The sequence below is a fragment of the Lepisma saccharinum genome, chromosome 2 (genome assembly GCF_977018435.1).
Source record: "Lepisma saccharinum chromosome 2, izLepSacc3.1, whole genome shotgun sequence".
Taxonomy (NCBI): Eukaryota; Metazoa; Arthropoda; class Insecta; order Zygentoma; family Lepismatidae; genus Lepisma; species Lepisma saccharinum.
In genome coordinates, this window is record NC_139230.1 from 87,370,391 (window position 1) to 87,384,158 (window position 13,768).

General features: G+C 40.0%; 1 long non-coding RNA gene and 1 other non-coding gene across 3 annotated transcripts in view; one reads left to right on the top strand and one right to left on the bottom strand.

The window, feature by feature from the left end:
- Nucleotides 1–272: 272 nt before the first annotated feature.
- Nucleotides 273–13,768, bottom strand: part of LOC145984461 (uncharacterized) — a 144,873-nt gene continuing 131,377 nt past the window's right edge. For both annotated transcript variants that reach the window (XR_014441320.1, XR_014441319.1), the window contains exon 3: nt 273–382. This is a non-coding gene — a long non-coding RNA (uncharacterized LOC145984461). The remainder of the gene's footprint in view (nt 383–13,768) is intronic.
- TRNAA-UGC (transfer RNA alanine (anticodon UGC)) lies at nt 12,969–13,043 on the top strand. Its single transcript has one exon. It is a non-coding gene; the product is annotated as a tRNA-Ala (tRNA).

Consider the following 13,768-nt stretch of genomic DNA (forward strand, 5'->3'; position numbering starts at 1 on the left):
CTTTGTTCAAAACATGGATAGATTTCAAGTATGAAAATATAACGAATGGATACATTGAAATGTAGATCACTGTGATACAGTTAGAAGTTTTTTTATAAAGAGATTTTAATAATTTCTAAAAAAATTAAGATGCCAATTCATTATTCATCTTTTCTTCAGGATCATGAAAGAGTGCATTTCCAGACAAAAACATGTGCGTATGAGAATGCACAAAATAATTGGTATTACTTTCTCTTTTGCAACATGTACAGTATATGTACAGTATCATGTGTCCTTTTCTTTGACTTATTCATCATTCAGAAATTCTTCTCCCTCTTCAATCAAGTTCTGTCTGACTGCTCTGCCTCGTGCCCTCATGTGTCGTGATCTTTTCATTGCACGACTGAAAATAGATATACAATTTTTAGATGACTAAATTAGCATGGGAAAGGATATTAGTCAGCACAAGAATTTCCATTTTTTTTTAAACCGTGTTCAAGGTTGAATATTTACATGCAAATAAAAGGTTTTCTACTTGACATGTAAATATGCCAGCCAATCCATGACAAAGTGATCCTACTACTTCAAAGAAGTAAAGTTAGTCCAAATACTATTTAAACAGCATTAAATCAAAGCTTAAAGTTTATATTTTGATGAACCAATCTCAAAATGTCTTAAATTTTCAATTATGTTTTAGTTTTAAGTAAGTCTTCAGTAACACACATCAAGGGGTTTTTATGTATCAAAAAGTAGTAAGTTGGAAACACTGTCAGGAACAGCTGAGCAGTTGTTTCCTGTCAAAACAATATGGTGACAAAAAACAGTTGATGTGAAATTTCATTGTGCTTGAATTTTTGCAAATGTAGGAGTTCATTGAAATGATTGATCTGGTTATGTCACACCTGGAACTAAAGTTCTCTTAAAATTTCATTTCTATGAAAATGAGTAATCAGTTTAACACCAAATTACAGTCGAATGAGTTTCATAACTCCCCCACCTGACTCAAAGCCTATCCTTTCTTCTCAGTTAGTTTTAACTGTCAAATAAGGGTTCCAGATGTGACCAACAATAAGTCTAAGATCAGAATTTAGACTAACCTAGATAACTATTATATTATCCCCAGCTGAATAATTAATCAGATTCTTAATGGAATTCTGCTTACAGCATCAAATTATATGAAAAATTTCTTTCTTACCTCACTGTAAGAATTAATTTGGCATACGAGTATTTTATATTCAAAACTACAGTACCATGTGTGATAGAAAGTGGTGTAACAGCTAATATCACCTTGATTACAAAGAGATATCAGGGATATCAAGTGTGATATGAACTAAATACAGAATCTAGCCAGTCATAAAATACTCATGGATTATTGATTTGATTTGATTTATTTATTTTATTTTACTTCACATTTTGTGCCTCTTGGCTAATTTGCGAAAATGGGAATGAGTGATGAAATGATGAAATTGATGAATGGACGTTCACAAACAACCATGCCCGAGTGGGATTCAAACCCGGGACCCCTTGCATTGCAGCGGGATGTGCACTCATGGATTAGTATTGGATGTTGCAGATAGGTACTTTTTTCTGATTCTGATGATGACGAGTCTGATCTCAAGTTCCCAGGTATTGAACCAGATGAAGGACTCTTGCAGGCAGGTGTCTGTGATCATGGAATTGCTTAGTGACAAAATTAACATGAAGAAAAAGTACATTTGATTTTCTCAGTCGGAATCTGGGACAAAAAATTGATAAAAGTGACATTTCTGGAACCATTTGGAAAATCTTGTATGAAATACATTGCTTGTCAAAAAGAATGGGAGATTTCTGTGAATGAGGTAAGAAAAATCATTCCTCCTCCACACATTAAAATGAAATGGTTAAACAGACTTTCAAGCAGATTCCTTTATGAATAGTGTAGTACTTTTTTTTACCCATGGTGCAACAGCCCTTGAGGGTCAAGGCCTACCTACTGACTGCCGATCTCACTCCCACATACCTCAGCAGAGGTGAGTGGGCGATCATCCAACCAGTTACGGGGTGATGTGTGGTCGGCACAACAAACCTCCATTCATTGTTGTAGGTTTCCATGACCAGGTTACGTTACTCATTCATAGCTCCACAATTCCCTTGCGATGGTGATAATGAGTGGCCACCGGTCCCATACATTGACTGAAATCTCTGGAGAAGGAGACTCAAACCAGTGCATGTCCCAAAGCTCGAGCTCAAAGTCTGACATCTTAGACCTCATGGCCACAGTGTGGGACCCTAAGGAGTACTAATTTGATATTTACATTTCTTGGAATGGCTCTAAGAATATAGATTAACAGCAAAGAGTAATGTCAAAGGTGATAAAGGTTTTCCTTTTACATTAAGGCTTGAATGCAGAAGCAATGTTCAATAAATTTGAAATTTTCACAAATAAATTTTATTATTAAAATTTAGGAGTTCAAGAGGTTGTCTTATATTGTTGATTTAAAGTATTAGGTAAGTATTTTGGTGTTAAATGGGGTTAACAGATGAGGTACTCACATAGGTCACTTTGAGTGTCACACCTGGAACTTTCATAAAAATTAATAACAGTAAAAATAAAAATGTTTTCTCTATAATAAACACATAAGATGAAAGGTTATAATATACATTTCACCCCCCAAAAAAATATGGATAAAAAAGATGTAAAAATTCACAGAGTTTTCAAGTCGTATGGTAGTAGGTCAAGCTTTTACTACCAAGTGAGTCACCCAGAACTCCAGTTATACTTGAATTGCTCAAGAACAACATTGTTTACAGAGCTCACTCTTCAGGATACTAACAATGCCACAATTTTCAATAGTATAATGATGATATGGATGAGCTCAATGTCTTTGTTTTCAAAATAGGTAGATTTGAAGTGTGTGCTTGTCACAGCCGGAACTCATGCATTGGCTGATGCATAAAAATATGTCAAAAAGTTTGTAAAATGCATAAAAACACATATTTTAAGCTGCTGCCTCCAAAAACAATATAGCACACAAGTAGTATAGGTGCCCCACTTGACCACCCGAAAATGATGCACTTGAATTTAGCCTTACAATAATTACAGTGTAAGGCACCCCGAAAATGATGCACCCAGTGTTGCCACCCGCTCCTGAAAAAAATCACCATTCTTTTATGTTATATTTTGGTCTAAACAAATCTACATCTAGGAGTTGGCAACACTGTCTATGATGGGCTGATCTTCTAACCTCCCACCAACTCAGCTCCCTTTTGTACCCTAAACCGACCTCAACATAACTGGCAACCTCATCAGCATTGTCAGTTCATATTCTACAAGTCGATATAACCTAATTGATGTTGTTGTGCCCCTAGAACAGTGTGACTATAACCGTGATCTTACACGAGTGTTCTTGCGATTAATCTTATGGCAAATACTCACAGGTTATGTGGCTTCGTTAATATTGTCGACTCATCTTGTGTTATGTATTTAGTCAACCTACAAAATTAGTGACTTGGCAGTACTGGCAAATGCTATCAAATGATGAGTCTTAAATTCAAGAAATCTTGATTGACTAAATTAATCTTATAGGGACTCATCTGTGCTTTCTTTGGTTGTTGGCCGGACTGTTACATATTAAAATAACCATGTCTATGAACCTGTTTGGTTTTCGAAAGCAAGCCATGGAAGTGCTCGTCCAGCCTACATCGTCGTTGTTGAGCTTTAACGAAACTCCTGCCTTCCATGCTAACCAACCTCAACGGTCTGTTAATTATACAGTTGAATAGCATCTTGACGGAGTACGACGAGGATGTGGGCAGAATATTCTATGCATTCAACAACAATATAAACCACTACAAATTGCCGATAGGTGGCAAATGATTATGTTGTAATGTGATTACAGCACTGTATAGGTGCATTCACAAAAAAATAAATTTACTTCCTGAAAAATCAGCAGTGCACATCACATGATCAAGATACTGTGAAGTCTAATTTTAATGTTTGTATTCTGTATATGCATTTTTCTCTGATTTTTATATTGCTGTATTGGAAAATGTGTTTATCTTATGATATTTTGTGTAAAGACTGATCTTGGACAACGTTCGAGTGTGGTGACCTTCACAATAATTGCCTTCCACTTCCTTTTTCCTGTTACATGCAAGCAAATATACAAATGCGTTTTCAATGTTAGCGTGTGCATGAAAGCGAGTGAAGTGTTGCTGGCTTTCATTATAGGAGATAGGTTTTCCCAGTTCGACTCAGACACATGCAATATTATATTTTATTTTGAATTGTATTTAGTTGTTATCCTAAAAAAAACAAACAGGCAAATTAACTTAAAACTAATTTTGTTATGGCAAATTTGATAATTCGACTGTATAAGAAGCAAGAAGACATAGTATTAATTTGAAGAATGAGGATGCTGCCAGCGCCATCTAGTAGAAAACGCAAATACTATTTGAGCATGTGTACTGGGAGGAGTTGGAAATGAGGTCAACATTTTTCAGTACGTAACGATTTTAAAACGTATTCTCCTAGCAATAGAATTAGATGAAGACGAATGACAGGGTACCCTAGAGTTAACATAGCTAATTTAAGACGTCGTGTTACTGCTAAAATATTTCTAATTTGCATTTTCCTTGTGCCGCCATGTCTTGTTCTACATTACACCTCTTCCAAATATCGCGAATTAGCAAAAGTTAATTGAGCAACGCAAGTAAAAGAGGGTATGAGAACAAATATGCCGACATAAGGAACATGGGAATTGCGGGGATATTTAGCACTTTTTTTTTGTATGAATAGGGGATTGTAAGTATGCAAGGTTAGCGAATTGTGACTTGTAGTTTCTATAGTTCGATTGTATAAGGGGCAAGGGGTCCATACAAGAATTGAAATATTTGTGAAATTAAATAAGAGGATATAATATAAATAAGGCTTCTTCGACTGTATATGGAGAAAGGCTGCATGGAGGTAGTCGAATTGTGACTTCTAGTGGCTATAACTTGATTGTATATGAATTAGATGTTTTTTGTATAGGGAGAGAGGCTGTATGGGAGGTTATCGAGTTTCGATTTTTAGTGGCTAAAATCGTTGCAGAACACATATTAACTCTAGGTTGCAGCAGTCCTCACCAACCTGTAGGCTGTAGTGTATATAGGTGGCAAGCGACCTGGATGCTTTTTGGTGCCAGCTGCCGACTTGACTGCGCTTCTGCGAGCGCATATAAAATAAGGGGAATGTAGTAGTATGCACATTAGCTATATGTCTTATGAGTTCTTACTGACCTGTGGGCTGTAGTATATAGGTGACAAGCAACCTGGACGGTTCTTGGCATCAGTTATCGACTCGATCGTGCTTCTCCAAACGCATATAAAATAAGGGCAAGTTTTAGATATATGATATATCAGTTATTGCCGACTTGCTAGGTGCTGTGTACAAAGAAGCAAGTGGCCTGCATGCTTTTGGTGTCTGGTGACTTAAAATGTTTGTGAAAATGTGTATATAAATAGGGGGTTTGGCGTATTACAGATTTGTAGCATGAGAGCTTGCCAACTTGAGGCGCTCCTGCGAGTATGTATAAAATAATAGGAAATACTGCAGAATGCATATTAACTCTAGGTTGCATCAGTCCTTACCGACCTGTAGGCTGTAGTGTATATAGGTGGCAAACGACCTGGACGCTCTTGGTACCTGTCGATTTGAGGCGGTCGCACGGACATGTATAAATAAGGGTAATGTGACAGTATGCATATTACCTATATATTGCACGAGTTCTTACTGGCCTGCGGGCTGTAGTGTATAGGTGACAAGCAACCTGGACACTTTTTGGCGTCAGTTATTGACTCGAGGGTGCTTCTGCAAGTACGTATTGCAAGGGCAAGTGTTAGATATACGATGCAACAATTATTGCCGACTTGCTAGGTGCTGTGTACAAAGAAGCAAGTGGCCTGCATGCTTTTGGTGTCTGGTGACTTAAAATGTTTGTGAAAATGTGTATATAAATAGGGGGTTTGGCGTATTACACATTTGTTGCATGAGAGCTTGCCAACTTGAAGTGCTCCTGTGAGTATGTATAAAATAATAGGAAATACTGCAGAACGCATATTAACTCTAGGTTGCAGTGTGCTGTAGTGTATAAATGGCAAGCAACCTGGATGCTTTTTGGTGCCAGTTATCGACTCAAGGGTGCTTCTGCAAGCGTGTATAAAATAAGGGGAATGTAGTAGTATGCACATTATCTATATGTCTTATGAGTTCTTGCCAACCTGTGGACCATAGTGTATAGGTGACAAGCAACCTGGATACTTTTTGGCATCAGTTATCGACTCGAGGGTGCTTCTGCAAGTGTGTATAAAATAAGGGGAAAGTAGTAGTAGTATGCACATTAGCTATATGTCTTATGAGTTCTTACCGATCTGCGGGCTGTAGTGTATAGGTGACAAGCAACCTGGACACTTCTTGCCATCAGTTATCAACTCGAGGGTGCTTCTGCAAGCGCGTATAAAATAAGGGGATGCGGTAGTGCAAGTGTTAGATATATGATGCATCAGTTAGAGCCGACTTGCTAGGTGCTGTGTACAAAGAAGCAAGTGGCCTGCATGCTTTGGGTGTCAAGCGACTTAAAATGTTTGTGAAAATGTGTATATAAATATTGTGTGTGTTGCATTTTGCTGTACTGCATGTTGTGTATAAAATAACATACCCTGAAAAAATCTCTGCACCATGCGCCTCATGAAGACTTGCCCTACATGCGAAAAAAGTGTTTCAAGTGCTAATTATGCTTGACACTGTCGTGATTGCAAGTGAGCACTGTGACAAGTGCAACCGAACAGTGTTCTGAGTGTGGTAAAAGCTTGACAATTGCATATATCAAGCAGCACCAACTCAATTGCAAGAGCGCTGAATTACCTATATCACAGCCATCCACCTCGACCAAGAGGAAGGCAGAAGCTACCCTCTCCGATGTGCAAACTGCCAAACGCGTCAAGCCAGTAGCAAAAGCAACATCCTGCTACGTGCATCCTGGCCATGCATCATACCAAATTCTATGCTTCGCTACATTGCCAGTACAAAAAGCCAACCGATGAAATATACTCCTTCTGCCACAACATCAAGGCAATGCTGACAACTTGGAGGACATCTACAGCAAGTTTGTCGAGGAACTGGTGGCCAAGCAGGAGGAGCATGAGGCTAAGGGCTCACATGGTTTGCTGTGTGGCGAGTCTCACGAACTTTGCGTCAAACTGACCAAGTTCGCGCCCCTCTCTGGATCCAGCTATGTTGACCTGCCACCTGACATCAAGGCCAAGAAGGCTGTTCTGAATATTCAGAACAGTGACGCCAAGTGCTTCCTCTGGTCTGTGCTTGCGGCATTGCACCTGGTCCACTGGAAAGACCAACCGCACCGAGTTAGCCACTATGTGCCTTACGAGTCGGAGCTGGAGGATGCAATGGTCGGGATCAACTACCCGATGGAAGTCTCGGATATACCCAAGTTTGAGACCCACGTGAGAGACTTCTTGGACCTGCGACTGGCTGTTAATGTTTATGGCCTCATAGAGGGTACAAACCTGGTCTACCCCATCCGGGTGAGCAAAGTAGACGTCGATGATGCACGAGAAATTCATCTCCTACTCATCAAAAACGAAACCCGTCATCATTACACCCTCATTCGTTCCCTCTCCCGGCTCATTTCGACCCATAGCAGGGATGATCATCATATAGAGGTATGTTGCAGGTGCTTATCCACCTTCAACAATCGTGAGCAGCGTGAGTACAAGCGAATCCGAGGTCCCAACATTGCCGCCAAGAAGCTCGCCCACCACAAGCTCTACTACAGTGCCAACAAGCCAGGGGTGGCAGTCTTACCCAAACCCGGCATTCTGGAGCGCTTCCACATGCAGAGCGCTATGGTAGAGAACCCCGCCATTATCATGGCAGTTTTTGAGGCCGTCCTTAGACCCCTGTCTACTTCCTACCCCGAACCTGATGTTTCCTCCACCACCCCCTACCAACTCCACGAGGCCTCGAGTTTCGCCTATGTTGTGGTGTGGCGAGACCGGCGCATTGTCCCTGAGTCCTTTGTGTACCATGGTCCCAAGGCAGCCAAGCACTTCCTCGAGAGGATGGTTGCGGAGGTCATCGAGATAGGGCAGGTGCTATTGGCCCCGAAGCCTATGCTACCGCTGTTTCTGGACGATCAGCGTAGGCACGAGGAGACTACTGCCTGTCCTGTTTGCACGTGCTTGAGGTTGGTGGCATCCTGACGAAACAGGCACAAAAGATTGGAGTTGTCCTGGAGCAGCTGTTTGGTAAAAGCAGTCTGTACCTCTGTGGCGACCCTGGGTGAAGAAGTTGCGTATCTCGTTCTGGTTTTCCGGGATTACGTCGTCGAAGACCACTAGGGAATTTTGGAGGCAGCAGTCCAGCGATATCACTTCAGAAGCGAACGTGGCTAAGCCTATGCTACCGCTGTTTCTGGACGATCAGCGTAGGCACGAGGAGACTACTGCCTGTCCTGTTTGCACGTGCTTGAGGTTGGTGGCATCCTGACGAAACAGGCACAAAAGATTGGAGTTGTCCTGGAGCAGCTGTTTGGTAAAAGCAGTCTGTACCTCTGTGGCGACCCTGGGTGAAGAAGTTGCGTATCTCGTTCTGGTTTTCCGGGATTACGTCGTCGAAGACCACTAGGGAATTTTGGAGGCAGCAGTCCAGCGATATCACTTCAGAAGCGAACGTGGCTATGCCCAGTCCCTTGTACAGTTTCGCCAGCTGCCGGTACTTCGGTTGCTCCTAACTTTTAGAGAAAACGGTAACATTATAGTATAGAGGTGACGGATTTCTTCAAATTTACAGGAGAAAGTACTTACGGAAATCATTTTCTGTAGCGTTGTGGAAGTTTGTGAATGTAGTTTTGATCCATTTTAATGCGAATACATGTTGTTTTCTGCGAAAATCTCTGTCCGACATGCTGTTTCTGCTGCCGCCATTTGCTTTCTGCACGAGGGCACAATGTTCAGTATGTTAGATGATGTAACCCCATAGTCAGCGTTTCAACCTTGCCGTGTTTTCACTAGAACATGACGTGTCGAGTATTTTTAATTTTGTTAGTTTTTTTTAACTATGCTTGCCTAACCTAACTTAACCTAACCTAACCTTACGGAAAATTGTTTTTGGGGCTAACATGAATGGTTTTTGGGGCTAACGTCAATGGTTTTTGGGGCTAACATGAATGGTTTTTGGGGCTAACGTGAATGGTTTTTGGGGCTAACGTGAATGGTTTGTGGGGCTAACGTCAGTGGTTTGTGAGGCTAACATCAATGGTTTGCGAGGTATTAGCATAATTTCAAATCCCGGCACAAAAGTAGGTATTTTCCAGTGAACGAGGTAGCAACACTGCATAAATCGACAAAACACTCGCACGATGTGCCCTGAACCAGTACGCTATCGCCCGCCATAATGTGTTACAGAATCGAAATAACAAGTAACAGTAAGTACTCGTAAATATAAGAAATAGACATTATCTTAGCTAGAAATGCATTATTTCACCTTAGGAAATGTTCCGCAATCCAAAATAGTACGTTAGCAATGTAAAAAAGTGCAAAATATATGATTTTTAGGTGTCACCCACATACTATAATAGTACTGAGAAAACATACAGATGCCTGTTCTTCCAATCCAACCAGTTGGGCGCGAGCAAAAAGGTGTCCACAACCAAAGTTGTCTTCCCGCATCCTGAAGGTCCAACAATGAGGCTATTTTGTTAGCTCAGTTGGTAGAGCAATGGCACAGTATGCCAGAGATCTGTTTTCGAATCCTGGTTGAGTTTGCATTTTTTGCTGAAATTTCTACATAGTGCATTTTGTATTATATGGATCACTGGCACAACACAAACTTTTTAACAAATGAACTGGCCATATGGAGGTCAAAATGATCGAAACACTGGAAAACACCATCCTCAGTCATTACATGACTAATAGAATACTACACTTGATTACAAGGATGGTAGGGCTAAGAACCATGAATAAGATACTGAGAAAATACATTGTTGTCAATGTAGTCTTTGCGGCAACATGAGTTTTACAATCACCAGTGGCGTAGCATGGACATTTCGGGTGAGAACGCCTAGTCCGAAGGAAGGGTCGGACCTTTTTTGCTTAATAATTTACTTATGGTATTAGTCACCACAGGTATTGTTTAATTGCCTGAAGTAAGCTGGGTTTTCAATAAAACATCATCCTTGCATGTTTTAGCTAGAAAATGAGATGCCACAAATGTTTTGAATTCTGATGTTTTATACCTTTTTTTATACCTTTCTGCATGATGCAAGTCATTAAGAAACCTACCTGAATCAGAAGCGCCTGTGCACAACAGTAGACGTCATTGTTGTGGATGATCCAACTACTCATTGATTTGGTTTATTTTACTTTGCTTTTCTATCACTTTTGGTTAATCGCTAATACGAATATGAGTGATGATATTGAAGAAGAAACACTCACAAAGAACACCTGTGCTCACGCCAGGATTCGAACCAGGGACCTCTGTCGTCTTGGCGCGTTGAGAAAAACACTCTGACACGGAGGTGGGTGGAGGATGCAACTATCGTACATCAACTCACGTAACAGTGCCGATTAGTAATTCAGACCACTGTTTATTACATCTTGAGAATGTTGATAAATATTTTAAAATAAATTTGTCCAGAGACCATTCGATGTTAAGAATTTTCAAATGAATGTTAAACATTTCCATTGACACAATATTAAGCAGTTACATAACAACGAAAAAATAATAATAATAAAAAAAATAATTGTTTTGCGGGTTAAGTGGTAGAGCAACCACAAGCTGAACTTCTACCATTAGGACTTCACCAACTTATTTGACAAAACCTGTGTTGATCTTTTAGTTTTAAATGCACATCGCTGTTCGTGTGATAAATTATACAATGCAGTGACCATTAAGAAGTGGTATATTTGAGTTTGGTGAAGTTACGTCAGTCAATATTGCGTATAGTAACATCACATAGCACGAGTGGCATTTGAACATCACATAGCATGAGTGGCACGAGCGCGAAGAACCAGGTAGGAATTCTACCGCTGTCGTCTGCTTCAGAAGGTAGGAAGGGTCAGATGAACCAATCACGGTAGACCTCTCTGCTCCATACGCTGGCGTATGAGAGAGCATTTACGTGCATGCTGTAGAGATCCAAGCTTTCCCTCCAGAAAGGCAGCAAGAAATATAGAGTTCTTTACGCCGAACCTGCCCGGCGTCCAGGCAGGAAAGGCATTGAAAAAAAAAAGGCTGGAACGAGTGTTGTTAGTGGAGCGTTGCAAGGGGATCGCGAAAAATAGCTATTATAATGCCACGAAGGTCAAACATATATGAAATTAGTCACGTTTTACTTTATATTCACAGCATTTATGCATTTTTGAAATTTTAAATTTGGAAACGCCGGGCGTATGTGCGTAATATAATGCTACGCCACTGACAATCACCTAGGTTAATAGGACCCCAATGCACCTACTTCAGGGTTAACAGTTTCCCTGGAAATGCTACAGATATCTCCAAGAATGGATAATTAGGCAACAATGGATCACATTAGGTAACACATTATTTTCCTGTGTGTTTTGTACAATGAAATGTATCACATATGGGATTACACAATATGTATAAAATATTTAAAACATTACTTTTCTTAAAATTTATATCAATAATGGTAATAACTGTTAACATTCACCATACTTATGTTATAAGTATCAACACCCATTTCATCTGTGAGCAACATATTATTGTGATGGTGTCCATATAGTAGGGTGGAATTAGGATATGACCCGGAAGTAATTACTAAAGAAATAATCTTTGGAGGTGTTGTTAATCTACTTTAGGGAAACTTATAGCTAGAATGCTAAAACTTTATGCCTTGGGCAAACCTAGATATCTGAGGAACAATAATAGAGACTAAATAGGCTTTGCCATGAATATTATGAAGAACACAAAGCTTTATCGAAAGGTTGTTTCTCATTCACAAATTGTAGCAGTAGCTGGAATGTGTTACATTTCAATGTATGAAGGTATAATAGAGTGTAAAGTCTGAATTGCAGAAGTACAGGGTGGCGCATAAGTCAGTTGACCAATGGAACTAATGATGGAATGAGGAAATAATGATCGAAATAATTCACAGATAGTGATATTTCGCGATCACTGATAGGTTGGGGTTGCCTTGCAATTTCGCTCGGTGAGAAATGGTTTAGGAAATGGTGTACAACTGAGAAACATAGTGTGATTGTGACTCTTTTGGGGAACTATATTCTGAGCCACCTTGTATTAAAGTGCAAATATGTAGTGGAAACTTATATGCTGGCATGTTGTAACATGAATGTTTTGAAATGTTTTAAGTCTAAGTGGAAATATAAATGTCGTGAGCATAAGCCTAATGTGGCGGGTGCAAGGGAAACATTACCCCTCCCCCACAAGTGTTCAGGTTTATGAAAATTTGCACGTAATGATAACCTCCTGAAACCTGAGAGAGTAAAAAATTGTTATGATTTTGCAAATGTAAACATTACTTATCAAAATAGTCCTGGATGATATTTTTATGGGCTTCAAAACTTTTCAATTCTGCCCCTCCCTGCCCCAAGCTAAGCTCCAAGTTAGATTCTGCTCCCCAAAGTTAGGTACCAAGCTACATCTATGTCTATGAAAGTTACCAAAAAAAAAAAGATAAAAAGAAAAAAAGCACCAGAATATTGTGATATAAAAGATAAGGAGGCACTGAAATATTACCTAGAGACAGTGTAAAAGATCCATGCTTCTCAGAAATCTAATATAATTGGTCAAACATTGTCATCTCCTCCCAACATGGACGATAAGGTGTGGGAAAGGAGAAAAATTTGAGGACATTAAAAACAGCACATTCCATAAGAATGTGCTAAACATTTAAAATAACATACTGCAGATCCCTGGTTTGATTTCTGGTGGAGGCACATAGTGGTTCGGATCCCACTTTAAACTGTAGAGGGCCTCCCCCATGGCGCAGTGGTAGCGTCATTGCCTTGCAATCAAGGGGTCCCGGGTTTGATACCCGGTGGAGGCACAAGTGGTTCGGATCCCACTTTAAACTGTAGGTCCAGTCCCGATTAGCCTTACTGTGCATAAAGTGGACTTAAAACACCAACTCAAACAAACAAACAATTTAAACTGTAGGTCCAGTCCCGATTAGCCTTACTGTGCATAAAGTGGACTTAAAACACCAACTCAATCAATCAACCCATCCTGCCAAATCTCAAGGAGGAAATATCGGAAAATATTCTGAAGGTCCCTGACCTATATAAGCTCTATGTAAGGTGGAAAGCACTTCAGAAGACTTTGGCAGCAGTTGCAGCTGCTTCGTTGATTTAATGCAAAACAACACTTACAGAGAAGACTGCTCCCCATCAAAAAATTCACTGACATATAGGGTGTCCGGAAACGAGTGTTTCCAGACTCTGGAGCACACTGAAGGAACCAGAATAAATGGGAACTCTCTGCAAAGTGCGAACTTGACCAAAGTACTGCACCTTTAGTATTGCCACAATACTATCCGGTATTGCATAAAGTTCTGCTGTGTAGATGGAACAAGGATAAATTAAAGTAAAGCTGTGACTGTGCGAGTTGACAACAAGGCACAACCCATTGATTGAACCGATATGGACTAATCCATATAAAATTGAGGTATTATAATCAAAACTGTAAAAAATATAGATGACCCTGCTTTTGGAAGAGCAGTTAGAGACCAGTTAATGGGAGATGAGGTGAGATGGAAAAAGTGGAGGGACGCCA